The sequence below is a fragment of the Cyrtonyx montezumae genome, unplaced genomic scaffold (genome assembly GCF_038088225.1).
Source record: "Cyrtonyx montezumae isolate F1298 unplaced genomic scaffold, pur_monq_1.0 scaffold_32, whole genome shotgun sequence".
Classification (NCBI taxonomy): domain Eukaryota; kingdom Metazoa; phylum Chordata; class Aves; order Galliformes; family Odontophoridae; genus Cyrtonyx; species Cyrtonyx montezumae.
In genome coordinates this window covers 1,355,710-1,370,285 of record NW_027072037.1, presented here as the reverse complement: position 1 = coordinate 1,370,285, position 14,576 = coordinate 1,355,710, and the positions used below count along the sequence as shown (strand labels likewise).

General features: G+C 43.2%; 1 protein-coding gene across 1 annotated transcript in view; it reads right to left on the bottom strand.

The window, feature by feature from the left end:
• The window catches only part of LOC136053955 (vasoactive intestinal polypeptide receptor), a 102,126-nt gene that overhangs the window by 52,076 nt on the left and 35,474 nt on the right, over nucleotides 1-14,576 (bottom strand). The window lies entirely within an intron of this gene.

The following is a 14,576-nucleotide window of genomic DNA, read 5'->3' as shown; positions in this document are numbered from 1 at the left end:
GAACAAGCTGAAGGCTGTCAGCCATGTGCTGGAGCTCAGATATTCATATCCAACACCTCAGACTCCCTCTTAGCAAGACAAGTGTCTGGGATGTACCAACCACAGTGCTTTGGGCTTTGGGGAGTCCTCCTCTAACAGAAGTTGATGTTGGGGGTGGCATCCACCCTATAGTTCTTCCTCCTGATAGGTCCAGTCTGGCTGCCACAACAGTGGCCAGAGGTGCTGCCAGAGTCCATGCTGCAGCAGTGTAGGACAACCCAGCACAGCTACAGGAGGTGACAACCTTTTCCACTGTCACTGCTAAATGTGAACCAAAGCTCAGTCCCTCATTTCCTCTCCCTTCAAAAGGTGAATAAACACAAAACATGACAATACCTATGAGGCACGGATATATGGCAGTTTTCAGAACTGAGAGATTGGAGCTCAAAAAGCTATTTATTTGAATTATATCTACACTTACAGACAATATACCATCAAAGTTTATCTGAGAAGCAGCAAAGTAATGAATAAACATGAATCTCCAGAGCTCTGGCTTAGCTCTTAAACGTGACTGGGTTTGGCTGAGGAAAGCAATGAATAGCAGCAGATTGGTTTCAAGGTATGGTCTTAACCCAGGTGAACTCACAAAGTCTGAGGAAAAGCCTTTGGGCACAACTGTCACCCTCACTGAACACCTAACAAATGTGATCACTTGTAGTTCCTTCTTCCAAGATGTCCTCCACAGTTTTGCTCCCCGAATCCACATTCAGATGCAAAGATATCCATTTGTTGCCTGGTACGTTTCAAGAGCTCTTTTTCCTCTACCTACCTACCAGCGGATAACAGCAATCCAAAGGTTAATCTAAGCCAAGGTTTCACCACAGTGGTAATGTGCTGTGCTTTGAATGGAAACTTTTTTCACTCCAATGTGGTATCAGCAGGCACTATCCCATCCTCTCAGAAGCTAGGGCTGTAAATTAGCTGTCAGGTGACATTTACTCCCCAATGACAAAGAAGTTATACCTAGACGCATTCTCCTGGCTTGCCCAGTTTGGACCAAACAATCACCTTTGTGCTGACTTTCTTATCCCAGTTGGGCATTAACTTTCTGCATGACAGAAGAAAACAAATCCCAAATGATGGTTCTTGCAATAATCTTCTAACTACATGTCACTTCTAGATGGGAAACATCAATTCAGTCACGCAAGAGAACTGGAAAGCCTATCATGAACCTTGGACTGCTACTACTGCACCAGCTTCTAATGAGCCCAGACTCAACTGATTACTTTCAATTTAAATTTTAGAAGAGGTATGTAACAATAGTAAGATTCTAGAAAGATTATTTTTCTTCCATGAATCTTTCAGATTAATTACGATTTTCTTTTGCTTTTAAGCCTATGGAAATCTTTCATGTTCACAACCTCCTGGGCTCAGGAATTGCACAGCAAGTGTCTACTGAAAGAACATCCTTTTCTGAATTTGCTTTGAACCTGTTCATTGCTGGCTTCATAAGGAATTGCCTAGCTCCTTTATGAATACAGAAATACTTACAGGCTAGTCACATTCTCCTTTTCCCTTGGGAGGAAAACCACAAAATCCTCTTTTATATTCCTCCTCAAGCATCTCCTTTTCAAGCTGAAGTGTCCTAGCCTATTTAATTACTTCTCACATGGAAGCAGTTTCTTATCATGCCTCCCTTGTACCTTTTTTTGTTTAGAATCACAGAATCACCACGGTTGGAAAAGACGTCCAAAGTCATCCAGTCCAATTGTCCACTCACCAACGATCTTTGCCTACTAAACCACATCCCTTAGTACAACATCTAAATGTTTCTTGAATACCTTCAGGGAAAGTGGCACAACCGGGCAGCCCGTTCCAGAACCTGACCAAACGTTTGGAGAAGAAATCACTCCTAATATCCAATCTGAACCTCTCCTGCTGTAACTTGAGGTCATTCCCTCTAGTCCTGTTGTGAGTTATGTGGGAGAAGATGTCATATCCTACCTTGCCATAACCTTCTTTCAGAGAGTTGGAGAGAGCAATGATGTCTTGCCTGAGCCTCCTCCAGACTGAACAATTCCAGTTCCCTCAGCTTCTTCTCATAAGACTTGTGCTCTGGGCCTCTCACCAGTTCGTTGACCACATTTCAGGGCCTCGATGTCTTTCTTGCAGTGAGGAGTCCAATACTGGACACAGCACTGCGGTGTGGCCTCACCAGTACTGAGTAAAGAAGGAAAATCGCCTCCTGCTCCTGCTGGCAATGCTATTTCTGATACAAGCCAGGATGCCATTGGCTTTCTTGGCCACCTGGGCTCACTGCTGGCTGATGTTCAGCTGAGCATTGACCAACACATCCAGGTCCATTTCTTCCACACAGCCTTCCAGCCACTCTGCCCCAAGTCCGTATCATTGCCAGGGGTTGCTGTGGCTGAAGTGCAGAACCTGGACCTTGGTCTCATTCAACATAATCCTGCTGGCCTCAGCCCAGGGATCTGTCTGCCCAGATCCCTCTGTAAGGCCTTCCTACCCCCAGGCAGATCAACACTTCCTTCCAATTTGGTGTCATCTGCAAACTTACTGAGGTTGCACCCAATCCCCTCGTCAAATTCATCAATATCTAGCTCTTCTTCATTTTACTCTTCCTTGGAATTGCAGAATAGTTGTACCTTATTTTTCTGCTGTCGGTTTTGACTCAGGCTAGGTTGGCTTCTAAGTTTCACTGTGATCCCTCCCACATCTCCCTGCAAATTTCAACCTCTTGCATCTTACATACATATTAGTGCATCCTTTGGGCATCTCTCCTCCCCCACCTCCACCTCCTTGTTGTGTTTTTATTTTTATCAACACTAACAATCTGTTCTGGAGCAAACCTGTCCCTTTGGAGTTTCCCTTTCAGCTTTCCATGGCTTTGCATTCAATTTGGATATTTTTTGCCTTCCGTGCTGCCCACTGTCACTCCAGCACTGTGGGCAGGATGTGACAGAGAAACCACATAGCTGAACAAAAACCACAACCCTGACAGAACATGCAAAACCCCAGCATTGTAGCATTTCCTTCCCTCCACTGCTTTGCTCTCTGTAGCACATTCGTGTTCCTTCACCCTTCTCTCACTGAGGGACCTGTAGTCCCAGTTCAGCAGAAAATTGATTTGGCCAACTGCAGAAGACAAAAGGGATCATCAGACTAAGGATTTAATGAAAAATTTTATGTTGTGTTTTACTTCCATACTTGTGGGAAGACAGATCAATCTGATTTTTCCCCACTCGGTGTACAAGCTGGAGATAAGAACACTGTTACTTGCTATAGGAACTGATTTGCACTTCTGTAGTGGTTTTCAATAGAAAAGGTCCAGGAACTCAACAGGAAATGTTAAAAGGTGTCTTTCTTCCTGGATATTTGTGTTTGCAGAAATTTGACTCAAAGACACGTGAAGGAAACCTCACCTTAAGCTCCCAGACTGTGTCATTCTTAGCAGCATGAAAGAAATAACTACAGAGCATTTCTGGAGGATTATTTTTAAGCATGAAAATCCCGAGTTTTTCCATCAACAACATTCACTAGAAAACATGTTAAGAAAAAAAATCTAATCTTTCAGCCTTTCTTTAACCAACGAACTAAATAACACTTGTCTCCATCTCTCCACATCATTCTTTTTCATAAATGATATTTGTGAGCTGAGTTCTTCTGCCTAATAGGAGAATATGTGAACTGAAATAAAAGACGCCAAGACACAAGACAAGGATTTATAAAGCCTAAAATGTATCTTTATTCCTCATCAGCTTCTAGACAAGAGACAGTTCTTTAATGCTTGGACATAAAGGATGACTAAAGGATTATTCCAGCACTTCCTCATTCCTTGCCCAAATTCCTCTGCACTGATAGAATTTAAGCCACACTTAGTCCCTATTAATTTAGGTCCATGACCTTTCTATATGGATTTTTCCTTATTGGTGTCTCCAGACAGCAATTCATAGGGAAGGTGACGTTATGAGAAGGGTGGTGAGGCACTGGCACAGGTTGCCCAGAGAGGTGGTGGATACCCTGCCATTGGAGACACTCAAGGTTAGGTTGGATGGGGCTCTGAGCACCTGATGAAGATATGGATGTCCCTGTTTACTGCAGGAGAGTTGAACTAGATGAACTCTTAGGGTCCCTTTCAACTCAAACGATTCCATGATGATTCTATGACTTGGTCACTCAAGTGCCAGTCCTCTCAGTGACCAGCTCAGCTTGACTTACTCACTGAAGGGAAGCAAGCAAGCACAATTAAAAGCATGTCTATGTAGAATTTTAAATATCACATCCTGCTGTTACTTTATAGATTTATCCTCTTCCTCCAAGACCAAATGATGCGTTTTGCAATGGACATTTTTCAGCCAAGTCTTGCTCTTAAAGTAAATGTTGTTAAGTATGGTATATACAGCTAAATACTGCTAAATATGACACCCCACTGAAAAAGGAAGCACAAAGGGGAACTTTCCTCAGCAAATCATAAGCCACAGATTCCATGATCTACTACAAGAAAGATACAGCTGTCATCACACAAAGCTGTAGAGTGCTTCATCACATAAAATCTTCATGATCTGGCTCTTTCCTATTGAATAGGCTGGCTTTCACGCTAGGAGTGTACTTCTTGCCCACAACACTGATGGTTGGAAGGCAAGAAAAAATGAAAGCTTGTGAGTAGTTGAAAAGATTTTCACAATAGAAGCCCAGCTTATACCCAGTGTGGCACCTCAGACCTCAGATTCTCCTTTTCTCCACAACCTCACTTTCCTATTTTAAATGTTCTGGTTGCCAAGAAGTAAAGGCATCTAGGTTACAGAAAGTCCAGTGCACAGTAAAATCTCCACTGCCTGCAGCAGGTGTTGGATCTTAGCCACACATGATAACAAGAGCTCCACATAACTTGTGCCACATGCAACATTTTCCAAAGTACTTGTTGCACATGAAATGAATGGATACCATCATGAAAATGCCCTGGCATGACCAGAACAAAAATAATAACATCAGGAAAGAGAAATTTCTTAACTAGAAACCCGATGGGATGTGAAATAGACAATTACAAACTGCTGTCAATAATAATAATAATAATAATAAATTAAAAGCTTTCCATAAATAGATTTCATCTGAGCAATTACCCAAAGCTTTGAAAATAGTTTGGGTTTGCTTTCCATTTGTCTACAGCAATTCAGCTTATTTCTATAACCTCTGCAAAGCTAAGGCTGCGTGCATTTCTATTTTACAGCATACAAAAATAAAAATAACCAACAAGTCCGACGGCATTTCCAAATGTGACATATTCTCCAAAGTAAAATGGCTCTTCCAGTACAAGATTTATGGCCACTAAATGGCTGTTAATCCCCAAAAGCTACAGGACAGCTGTTCCCAAGTCAAATAAACACTGCTGTTTTTTAGAAAGCTTGCAGCCAGGACATGTCAGCAACAGGCAAAACAAAAGCAAAGCCTCCACCCCTACAGCATACTAAGGGAGAAAACAGATGTGGCAACATCTTATCTCATAGCCGTGTCTGTAAATAGATGAGGTTGAGACAAAAACAAACAAACAAACAGCTCTTAGCTCTACAGGTCAGGGTGATTAGATTTGTAGGGAGAACCCCTTCACTGGGAGAATATATTTGTTCTTGAATGTCGTCCAGGAATGATGAGGACTGATGTTGTATCCAGAAGCTCAGACCATCAATGCTGCTGGTTGCAGCAAGACTGAAATCAAGAAACCCTCTGTATTGCCTGGACCAGAGTTAGAAAATACAGTAACCCAGAAGATAAGGAAAGAAGATAAAGAAATAAGATAGAAAGATGTCTTGCAGTTTTGTTTTATTTTGTTTTTGTCATTAAAGAGATTGTTAGGTATCCATTCAAGTGACTATCTATTCAAAATTTAAAGGGGCTGTGAGAAAGCAGACAGACTCTTTAGCAGAGTCTGCTGTGATAGGATGAGAGGAAATGGTTTCAGATTAAAAGAGGGGAAGATTTAGTCTGGATAGAAGACAAATGTGTTTTATAATAAGGGTAGTGAAGCACTGGCACAGGTTGAGGTTGCCCAGTGTGAGTGTCCCATCCCTGGAGACACTCAAGGTCAGGCTGGACTGGGCTCTGAGCACTTAATGGAGGGGAACTCACTGCAGGGGTGTTAGGTCAGATGGTCTTTAAAGGTCTCTTCCAACTCAAACGATTCCATGGTTCTGTGACTACTTCAGACTGAACTGAACTGAATTTAATGCCATTCTTGATGCCCTAGGGTATACAAGAATTTAGAGGGGCTAGTAGACATGACATGACAATTACAACAGCCCAGCTGGCTTCTGAAACAGTAACTGGTGGCCACCAGAGCACCTACTAAATCAGAGTTTTGATCTATGACTAACAGCTCTCATATATCAATCCCTGTTCAAGGGGCTGTTTTTCTTGACTGCTTTCTTTGACTGCTCTAAACCACCCCCGGAAAGTTACCACTCTTCAAATCTTTCAGTTCAGTGGCTTGTCTGAATATTTCCTCCGTTAGCGACTTCAAAACAGCATCCAAGAATCCATCCATCCTGGTGCAAGTGAAGGCGTAAGGAGCATCCACAGAAGCATTTGACACATCTCAGAAATACAGCCTGAAAATGTCATACATTCTCAGTCCTGGGTGAGTGGTCCATCCATCCCCTCTCCTGCAGTGATGGAGTACCTGGAGACCTGCTGAGAACTGGATTGCCATACAAATCCGACCTACATAATATCTGTCCCAGGAGGTCTTATGCAAATGGGAAGGTGAGAATTCACTTGAACTTTTGCAAGCAAGGAACTATTAATTATTTCTTATCTTACTGCATTATAAACAGATGGTGATGAATAAACAGACTCCTCATTTAAACTTCATTAATGTTTTTCCAGCTTGACTTTTAATTTCCATATGTTCACTGCTTCTTCTCTTGTCAAGCATGCCTTGACGTCTTCAAGGGAGTCTGTCACAGAACCCCAAGTTCCAAATCTGGCTTTCCAAGCCAACCTCCCCTGCAGAACCATGAAACAGGAAAGACATTATATGCAGGATAAACAACACTGGCTCTTCTCCATCTGGATTCACTTGTACAAGACAGTGTTGATGATGAGATTACAGGAGTCAGCTCTGCTGCTCACAACAAGTTGAGGCATATACCACAAGTGAAGAGCAGGAAGGGTTACTGGGATTATTTGCATTCGTATTTTCCACTTTCTGACTTTTCAATTGGGTTTTAAATCCTGCTAGAATGACAGGCAGGTCTAGATTGCAAGTATGAAATGCAATGCTGAAGTACTCAGAGTATCAGAAGCTGCTCAACTGCAGCAGCTCCTCAATGGCTACTGGCAATTCTCAATGACACTTAAAAAAATCACCTCAGCTATCACCTCACTACTGAGCAAACAGACAAAATGTTGATCTGTAAGATGCTGACAGCCTCTAGCTGTGAAGCGCTGAGCTTGTTTCACTTCCATTTAACTTCTGAAGAAATTTAAAATCCAAATAGAGCAGAAGGTCTTCCATTCTGGATAAAAAAAGTTCTGAAAAACCATTAAAAAAGAAAGCCATGCATTCATACAGGCTTCTCAGAGAAGGAACGGTGGCTTCTGGTGGATATTAAGCTGAATGTTAGCCAGCAATATGACCTCACATCTTAGAAGGCCAAAGGTGTCCTGGGTTGCTTTGGGCAAAGTATCAGCAGGTCATAGGAGGTGACTCTTCCCCTCTGCTCAGCACCTCAAGGGCTATGTCCAGCTCTGGGTTTCCCCAGTGCAACAGAGATGTGAACATACTGGAAAGAGTCCAACAAAGGGCTAAGAAGATGATGACGAGCCTGGAGAAGCTTGAATTTGGGGGGAAGAAACCAGCATCTTCTCAGTGGTGCCCCATACCCAACAGACAACAAGCTCAAACTAAAACGCAAGTAAATCTATTTAAACCTAAGCTTTACTTTTTATTTTATTTTAGTTTTATTATTTTTTTCCTGCAGTTAAAAGGCATAAGCAGTGGAACAGATTGTTTAGACACGCTGCCTCCATCCCTGGAGATATTCAAAACCCAACTGGATACGGCCCTGAGCACCCTGTGCTGGTTGACTGCTCCAGGCAGAGGTTTGAACTAGGTGATCTCCAGAGGTCTCTGCCAGCTTCAGCGATTTTCTGTTGCCAAGCCAAGGAATACATAACACAGAACATCCCCTCCCATCTGCCTAGATCACCACACTCAGAAGTCTTCTGTGGTTTAAATGTCAGCTCTACGTTCTTGAGTATTTTCTCTCATACCTAAACTTGCATGCTATTCATCTACAAATCTGGGCTAGGTTTCCTGTGCCTGAGATCTGCCTAATATTGCCACCACTCTCCAGGAAGACCATTAAGCACGGGATATCAGGGTTTCCTGAGCAGAAGTCTGCTCAGCCCATCCAAATATGAGTCACACAGTGACTGTCATCCCTCACTGACTCTCCCACTTCTGAAAGAATATCTGATTGCGGAGAGAATCAATTAGCAGTAACGAGATAAGGAGATAATGAGCACAATCAACTCACCTAGATGTGATAACTTTTGTTGACATAGCCAAAAAAAAAACCAAAAAAAAGGGATTTATTTTATTTGGATGCTTCAGATGAAGCTGAACTATCTGTAAACTACAGACATGGTGAGGGAAGCTTTCTTAAAATAAAATAAAACAAAGGCAAGCAACAATGGGAAAAACAACAGTCTGTGCTCAGGGATAAAAACAAAAAACAACCATGTGGAAGTTAGCACTAAGCCATATAGCAATGAGACCTACCCTGCAGCATGCCTTAGGGGCTATGGCACACTCCACGTGGAGAGAGATTTACCACCATCCACAGAGGCCTGGAATGCAAATCCCCCTCCAGCTACCTTCTCCTCCTAGCCCCACTGCTGCTATCTGTATTATCATCTGAGCAGTTACCACACTGCATACAGGTGTCTTGTTCTGAAAAGAATCTGGAGTAAAAGCTCAGTTTTCAGTGGGGCTGGGATTGCATTCTTTGCTTTTGAAATACACTAAGAGTTTACCAAGTAACTCTGGACTGAGGAACTCTGTTAAAAACTCCCACAATTAATGCCTCAGAGAACACCAGGCTATAGAACTGCCTTACTGAATTATAACGTAGGGGTGGGAGATGTGACCAGAGGAGCAGCCCCATAAGATGGAGAGCAAAGAGAGCAACCCCTGTCTGCAGAGCAACGGCCCAAACTTCCCATCATGCTCATCCAGTGGGGAGGCTTTGTTGAAGGCACTCAAATCCTGGGTCTGACTTGGGCTTGATCGTTGGACTAAATGATTTTAGACATCTTTTCCAACCTTAACAATTCTGTGAACAGATCCTGCAGCTGCCCAGGATGGACCCCCCCAGGAACTGGCTGATGAACACCAGGGATGAGCTGGGAACTCTTTCAACTATGCAACTAGACCCTCAGAGCTGACCTGCTATCACTTACACATAAAGCACTCACCTTGCAGAAGGCAGTAACTGATGGTGTAACTGCACTGACACGTTGCTGGGCTCTATGTCCCACCCATGCTGGACACTGGAGCACTGCTAAGATTTGAGCTCTTGCCTCCACTTACCCATTCCTCCACTGCATTGCTTGGCAGTAGTGTACAGGGGAACGTGGCTTTGGGTATGTTAGATATAATTTGAAGTTCTCCAAGGAACTCCCTTGTCAGGTTCTGGAAAATATCAGCCACAAAATCTGCACCCACAGCTAATTTAGGGTGATGTATGATACAGTGTACAGATCCACTGGGAGAAGATAGAAAACCTAACTTATCTAACCTGAACTCCATGGGGTTTCTCTTCTGAAGTGTTATTTCTTGCCAGATACGTAATACTTTCCTGTGAATTTAAACTGTAGGTGCTGCCAATATACTGCCGTTCATGCACAATTCCGTTAGAAGTCCAAGCCATAAAAAAAAACTACAACTGGACACATTTCAATGTACTCGTCCTTAACTTACCCCTTCTAGATAAGAAAATTGCATTATTTTTAGCTTAAAAGAGGAAAACTGAAGCCAAGAAAACCCAGGAACCACCTTCACTTCAGCAACCGCGCTGTTATAGAATCATAATGGTTGGAAAAGGCCACTGAGATCATCCAGTCCAACCATCAACCCATCCCCACCATGCCCACTAAGCCATGATGCTACAGTTGCAATTGTCTACCGATGCCAAGTGAGGGAAAGTTTGCAAGGGGAACTACTGTGAGATCAGCACGGAGAGAGATTAGAACATGTTCAGTGTGGGAAATTAAAGAATATGCAGTAAAAACAAAATAAAAATAAAAAAAACCACAACCCTCCATGGCAGGGGAGTTGGAACTAGATGATCTCGGAGGTCTCTACCAACCCGAGCCATTCTATGATTCATCTTAAATGACTCACATGTGCGTGGCATTTATGTGCAGCTAGGAGCTGTGTCATTCATTTCTGAGTTATGGCAACCCTGCCATGCTTTCCATGAGATTGGCACGTGGCCTGCAAAGAAAGCCAGCCATTGCCCACATGACAGAACTACAAAACGTCACCAGTTCAACACCCAGGATTATCTATGATGCAGCTCAGCAGCACCTTCTCTTGGCTTTGTGATCACAGAATGACAGAACTGTAGGGGTTGGAAGGGACCTCTAGAGATCATCTAGTCCAACCCCCCTGCTAAAGCAGCTCCCTAGACCCAGTTGCACAGGTGATAAAGGGAGGAATAACCAACACTCATCTTCTATCACGTCAAACACAGCAAAGGTCCTCTACATCACCTTGTAGGAAAAGTGCAGGCAACTTTACTGGTTTTTAGGTCACTTAGGAACACGCTCTGCACTGAGATTGAGATGAGGCACTGTGTGCATCACCTCCTTCACTGGGCAGAGAAGATTCCTGCCATTAGCACAGTAGTAAGTTCTACAAAAGATTTTTTTCATAGTAGTGCTTCATATTACATTGTAAACCCTCTTTAGGGGAATGGAGGGGGGGGGGGGAGAAAGGAGGCTGGAAAGATCATAAAACAAATGCCCTAGTAAAGGTTTCATTCCTCCAAATGCCATTTTGTATAGCATATTGAATGCATAGATTCATCTCTCTTAATGGTGCAACCTCACCTCACTTAGCCCAAATCCCTCCAAGCCAGTGAACAACAGGATGGGACCCACCTGGGAGTTGGGGTTCTTTCCAGCACAGCTGAGCTAAGCCTCCAATATGACAATCTGAACACGATTCACTGCATCCTAGAAGAGACACGTTCAGCTAGAATACCTCAGAGCAACCTAAAATCAGAAATCCCTCACCAAAAGTCATTCCCAACCAGCGGTTATTTGCTCACGTGGAGCCAACAGATCTTGGTCTACCTGGTCTGGGTTTCAATGATAAAGAATCCACCTCTGTACTGCATCACAATCACCACTTTACAAGAGGTACAAGATCATTTGATCATTGAGGTGAAAGGATAACAGGGCAGAGGGCTGTAAGGGCAGTCCAGCTCATGAAACTCAACCCCATACTGCAACAACTGCATCTTACACACCCTTTCATAAACAAAGCATGCTTCATCGTGGAGCCAGTAAAGCACTCCTTCCTACAACTCTGTACCCTCTAATGGTTAGCAATATCCTTAAAACACAAATGTCAGTCTCACAGACATTTTATTCTTCGCACGTGCTGCCAGATTAAACCAATTTTCACTATGATTGCATCCCAGTTGCACCTTTTGCACTCAAAAAGCCAACCTCATCTTATCAGGAATGGCCTCCTCAAAGGTGGGCAACTCTGCAGACACCAAATCACACACCTAATAGAAAACAGAGACACCAGTCTCACCAACAGTGGATATCTGTGGTTCAGGACTGAAGCTGGGAACAGCAATTGGCACCAACTACCTGCACTGAAAACACAGATACTTCACTTGAAAAGAAAGCACTAATTAAACTCACACATATACACCCACTATAATTAATGGCTGTTCAAACACAGAACAGTGTTAGGACAGATGTTATTGTTTATGAGTGGAAATCTACCTGCTTACTCTGAGCTAGTGATTAATCTCAGTATTAGCATCAGGTGTTCTTTATAAATGCCTAATCTATTTGACACAACAAATTACAGCTGTGATTAAGCCCCACCAATCGATACAATTGATAATGGCTTCTAAACAAAGCTTTATTTCTAGACTGTATTGGAACCGTGCATTTCCTTAGTCCCACTCATTCAATTAGAAAGGATAATGAATTGGTTGTTAAACTTCGAGTGATTTTCTTTTTGCAAACAGGATGTTGAATGCACAGAAGGCAATACACCGACCTGGCCATAAGTCAAGGTACGACCTTTCAGTTGGCAGAGAGCCCCAACTGTTTTCCCTTCTCCTCCTCTGTGAGATGGAGCCACGTTAAAGTTAACACTTTTCTGGGGAATTTAGCTGGAAGTTTTTATGCAACATTTCTTTTTAAATCATTCAGTCTTAGTGTCGCTGGAAATAATCTTCACCTCTGTGTGATCTCCTGTCATCACTTCCATATCATTTCTGCCAGCTGAACTGTCCCCTCCACCTCTCCGAAGTTCAGAGCAGTATTTCGCAGCTGTGCTCAGCTACAGTTACTGACTTATAGAGCACTACTACAGAAAAAGAGCTTTTTATACCTACTCGTGCCCACACATCATACGCTGGACACTCCAATGGGGAAATACGTGCTGTTTAGGCATTTAGAAGCTGCCAGTTCACATCACTTCCAAAACAGACAGTTGATGCACGCATCTATCAGACACCTCCTTGAGCACCAGAGCAAGTGCACATCAGAAGTTGTGGCTTCTTTCCACTGATTGCAAGGGGAGAGGTGAGTCCTTTGCTACAGGTTGCATACTGAGCTCTTAAAAACCTACTGATGTAGTCTGCATTGTAGAACTTCGCTGTAGGTGTCCGTGCACATGCGTGTTCCACACTGATATAATTAATGAGCATTTCAACAAACTGATATATGCAGATTGGCTCAGGAGTTACAATTACCATCTCCATGGAGGAGAACATCTTACTGTGCTTGTATGTTCCTTAATGACCGTGGTAGCAATGGGCAGAGGTGCAGGATTCCTACAACCCAATATTTCAGCATTTTCATAGAAAAAACAAACTCCAGAAGGTTGTTAGACATTTATGCTTAGGTAAGGATGGCACACAGTAAGGCTGAGCACAGTCTTACATCAGAATCAGCAAAAATATGTTCAGTGGTTTAATTCAGTGGAGAGAAAAAAAAAAAAAAAAACATATTTTGGACAAAACTTTTTAATGAGGAAAAGCATTTTGAAAAAGCAGAAAAAAAGATTAACACTCAAATATTTATTCTTCCATTTTGAATGTGCTGCATTTAATTGAATTTCTCCAAGTGTGCATGAAAATGAAATGAAGCATTTAGTTGGCTTTCAGAGAATGAATTTAAGTACCCTGACTTCTCCCTTCTTTACTGTATTCCAGGAGAACGTTTCTTCAAACAGATCTATTTAACTGCTCAGGGATGCTTGAAATCAAAGGAAAAGATAAAAGCAAGGGCCAAAAGCCCTCCTTGTATTCAGTAAAGCTCCCTGAGGGACCAAGCTTGGCCCAAGGATGCTGTTCTATCATTAATAAGAGTTGTGCAGAACAGCCCTTTGGTCTGTAGCCTATTTTGAAGCAGTGCCAAGTGGAAGAGGATGAGAAGACATCTTTCACTTTTTCCTCTTTCAGGAGGCAGGATGCAAACGTGAAGCAGGATATGCATCTTCTTACCCTGACCCCTACGGATGTGATCTCTTCTTTTTGGAACCTTCCAGTCTCCCACTGGTCCCTACACCTCCTTTTCACTCAATCTCTGACCCTGCCTTGAGAGAGTTACTTGGAGGGGATAGATCTACCCAAATATTTCATTCCTGAGGCTTTGACTTAACTGCTGTGAGATGGGGCAGGACAGGACCAGACCCAAAGCCTTTATTTCTCTGCCACATGGATCTCTACTATTAAGGGTTCAGCAAGAGTGGCCATGCTGAAATATCCCAAGCTCTCTACAGGCTGCCTACCAAGGAACTTCAACAGCACAGACCCTTGCAACATCCCCCATCCATACAGTCATGTCCTGCACATCTCTCCTTCTCTGAAATGCCACTTGCCCAATTGTCATGTCTTCTCCTTGAAGGAGGCACAGCTCCACAGCTGCTGGGATGGAGAAACCTTAGGAGAATGGAGAGCAAAGCTGGTACTGTCCATTTGACCCTCCTTCTCCTGATCACTGAAGGAGGGAGCTGAGTAAAGCTATGAGGGTTGGCTAAGACACTTCCAGATCAGAAAAAGGCATGACTGCCTCTGATTAAACAGCCTGAGACAGTTGAGGTTCACATTCACCCCCTTGTGGGCCATCCCCATCAAGCTATTCAAACACTAGGCTGGTGGAATTGTGCTTTGGAAATATCAGCATCTCTCCGAGCTCAGCATCAGCCAAAGCAAACCCAACCAGTGCCCTGCTGCTGCAGGAGGGGTGAGAAATGGCACAGATGAGGCAGATGCGAGGTCAGGGATGTGAGCCTGAGGGCCAGAGATGTAAGAAGTTGC